The sequence below is a fragment of the Theropithecus gelada genome, chromosome 18 (assembly GCF_003255815.1).
Source record: "Theropithecus gelada isolate Dixy chromosome 18, Tgel_1.0, whole genome shotgun sequence".
Classification (NCBI taxonomy): Eukaryota; Metazoa; Chordata; class Mammalia; order Primates; family Cercopithecidae; genus Theropithecus; species Theropithecus gelada.
In genome coordinates, this window is record NC_037686.1 from 9,870,852 (window position 1) to 9,874,635 (window position 3,784).

At 40.6% G+C, this 3,784-nt stretch overlaps 1 protein-coding gene across 2 annotated transcripts in view; it reads right to left on the reverse strand.

The window, feature by feature from the left end:
* TGIF1 (TGFB induced factor homeobox 1) overlaps positions 1-3,784 on the reverse strand; it is a 51,337-nt gene that overhangs the window by 41,459 nt on the left and 6,094 nt on the right. For both annotated transcript variants that reach the window (XM_025365522.1, XM_025365524.1), the window contains exon 2: positions 3,260-3,332. The gene's annotated coding sequence lies outside the window, so the exon portion shown is untranslated. The remainder of the gene's footprint in view (positions 1-3,259; positions 3,333-3,784) is intronic.

Here is a 3,784-nt window from a genome sequence, read left to right on the forward strand (position 1 = left end):
GAGTCTCGCTCTGTCGCCCAGGCTGGAGTGCAGTGGCCGGATCTCGGCTCACTGCAAGCTCCGCCTCCCGGGTTTACGCCATTCTCCTGCCTCAGCCTCCCAAGTAGCTGGGACTACAGGCGCCCGCCACCTCGCCCGGCTAGTTTTTTGTATTTTTTAGTAGAGACGGGGTTTCACCATGTCAGCCAGGATGGTCTCGATCTCCTGACCTCGTGATCCACCCGTCTCGGCCTCCCAAAGTGCTGGGATTACAGGCTTGAGCCACCACGCCCGGCCTTTAACTATTTTTAAGTGTATAGTTCTGTAGCATTAATTACATTCAGGGATCTCTGCCATTTTTAATCTTGCAAAATTGAAACTTTATACCCATTAAACAACAATTCCTATTTCTACCTCTCCCAAGCCCCTGGTAACTACTATTTTACTTTCTGTCTCTATAAATTTGACTATTTTAAACACGTTATATGAGTTAAATCATATAGGACTTGTCTTTTTGTGACTGGCTTATTTCACTTAGCATGATATCCTCAAGATTTATCCATGTTATAGCATGTGACAGGATTTCCTTCTTTTCAAGACTGAATAGATTCCATTATATATTTACATCACATTTTGTTTATCCATTAATTCATTGACGAACATTTGGGTTGCTTCCACACCTTGGCTATGGTGAATAATGCTGCTATGAGCATGGGTGTGCAAACATCTCTTCGAGGCCCTGCTTTCATTCTTTTAGAAACATACCTAGAAGTGGAATTGCTAGATTATATGGTAATTCTATATTTATTAATTTTTTGAGGAACCACCATATTGCTTTCTATAGTGGCTGCACCATTTTAGATTCCCACCACCAATGCACAGGGCTTTCAATTTCTTTACATCCTCATCAACACTTATTTTATGTATGTATGTATGTATGTATGTATGTATGTATGTTTTTTGTGTTTTTTTTTTGAGACAGAGTCTCACTCTGTTGCCCAGGCTGGAGTGCAGTGGCATGATCTTGGCTCGCTGCAGCCTCGGTCTCCCAGGTTCAAGCAATTCTCTCACCTCAGCCTCCTGAGTTGCTGGGATTATAGAGGCGTGCCACCACACCCGGCTATTTTTTGCATTTTTAGTATTTTAGTAGAGATGGAGTTTCACCATGTTGGCCAAGCTGGTCTCAAAACTTCCTGACCTCAGGCAATCCTCCCACCTCAGCCTCCCAGAGCTGGGATTACAGGCATGAGCCACCGTGCCAGGACTTATTTATATATTTATTTATTTTGATAGTAGTTATTCTAATGGGTGTGAGGTGGTATCTTATTGTGGTTTTGATTTGCATTTCTCTAATGATTATTGATATTGAACATCTTTTTATGTTTGTTGGCCATTTGTATTTTATCTTTGGAGAAATGTCAAGTCCTTTACCCATGCTTAAATCAGGTTACTTTCTTTTTTCTTTTTCTTTTCTTTTTTTTTTTTTGTTTTTTTGAGATGGAGTCTTGCTCTGTTGCCCAGTTTGGAGTACAATGGCACGATCTCGGTTCACTGCAACCTCTGCCTCCCAGGTTCAAGTGATTCTCCTGCCTCAGTCTCCTGAGTAGCTGGGATTACAGGCAGGCGCCACTATGCCCTGCTAAATTTTGTATTTTTAGTAGAGGAGGGTTTTCACCATGTTGGCCAGGCTGGTCTTGAATGCCTGACCTCAGGTGATCCACCCGCCTCGGCCTCCCACAGTGCTGGGATTACAGGCGTGAACTACCGTGCCCAGCTTGCTCTTTTCTTGTTGAGTGGAGACTAATGTTTATATGGAGCATACAGAATCAGATACGCATCTAGGGTAGTCCCTTGATGGGAATTAGAAGTCACTATGTGGATTATGAGTTTTGTGCATTTTATCTATCAATAAAGAAGATCAACAAAAAGAAGATCAACATAAAAAAGACGCTTCATAAGAAAGTAAAGAAAAAACCAACTAACCAACAAACACAAAAAAAATATAAAGCATTCTCCTGACCTAATACAAGCATGATGTCTTCTATATGTGGTATATGGTTTGCAGTTCTGGTTGCTGAAGGTCAAGGAAAAGATAATTATTCTCAATAAGGTCCAGAAATTTGTGGAATGGGGAACCAACTAAAGCAGAGGTCATAATCTGGTTGCCATTTTCATCTATATTTCCCTACAGAAAGTTAAGTCTTTATGTGGAATGAATTTTGTCATTTAATCTAACTTTGTTTTTTCCAAATGGTTTTTCAATTCTCTCAACATTATTGAGTTTATTTTCCTCCATCTTAATTTATATGCTTTAATCTTATATGAGTTCCAGTGTATTTATGGTTGTCCTTTTTTATTTATTCGTGTGCCAAAATCACAGTATTATAACTATTGTACATTTTAATTTATTTTTTAATTTTTTTTGAGATGCAGTTTTGCTCTTGTCACCTAAGCTGGAGTGTAATGGCACGATCTCAGCTCACTGCAACCTTGGCCTCCCAGGTTCAAGTGATTCTCCTGCCTCAGTCTCCTGAGTAGATGAGATTACAGGCACCTTCCATCATGCCCATCTAATTGTTGAATTTTTAGTAGAGATGGGTTTTCCCCATGTTGGCCAGGCTAGTCTCAAACTCCTGACCTCAGGTGATTCGCTCACCTTGGCCTCCCAAAGTACTGGGATTACAGGCGTGAGCCCAGCCTAAATTTTTAATATCTAAGTAAGAGTCCAATGAGTCCATCTCTCACTATTCCTAATCATCTTTAGTAATAATCCCTTCCCCCTAAATTTTAGCTGAATACACACATACACACACACACACACACACACACACACACAGTTGGCCCTGGGTTTCCATGGGTTCTGTATGTGCAGATTCAACCAGCTGTGGATAGAAAATGTAGTTTGGCCTACTATAGTTGCATCTGTACTGAATAATATGGTATAACAACTATTTGTATAGCATTCACATTATATTAGATACTATAAGTAATCTAAAGATGATTACAAGTATGCAGGCGGATATGCACAGGTTATATGCAACTACTATGTCATTTTATATAATGAACTTGAGCATTTGCACATTTTAGTTTCTGAGGTAGCATCCTGGAATCAATTCCCCGTGGATACCAAGGGACAACTGCATATGGCTGACAGCTGGAGACTGTAGGTCCCAGCCTGCCTTCTTGACTGATGTGGTCACGTGACTAGGTTCAAGCCAATGGTGCGTGAAAACAAAGTGTGTACCTTCTAGGTCATCCCCTTAAAGAAATATCTACCTACCTTGGACTTTTCCTTGGGCTGGAATGTGGAAGTGGAGGTTAGCCAGCTTCTACCACGTGGAAAAGACACCAACCTAGATAACAGCAGCACAAAATCAGGACCCCTGAGTAACTTTGTGGAGTACAGCTTCACTGTAACACTGGGCCCTTGCAACGACAGATAATTTGGGGAGAGGAAAAAAGAAACAACTTCTATCATATGTAAGCCCTGTATGTTTTGTCTCTCTGCCTTTAGCTTAACTAACAGAAAGCTGTTAAGAATAACTCCCCACTTTTTTTGTAGAGATGGAGTCTTCCTTTGTTGCCCAGGCTGCTCTTGAACTCCTGGGCTCCAGGGACCTTCCTACTTTGGCCTCCCAAAGTGCTGGGATTACAGGCGTGAACCACTGCACCCGGCCAGAATAACGGTTTTACTATTCCAAAAGTGATACATGCTAATTGTAGAACATTCAGAAAACAGTGAACAAAAAGAAGAAATATAGCATATTTCTTTTTTTTTTTTTTTTTTTTTTTTTTTTTTTTTTTT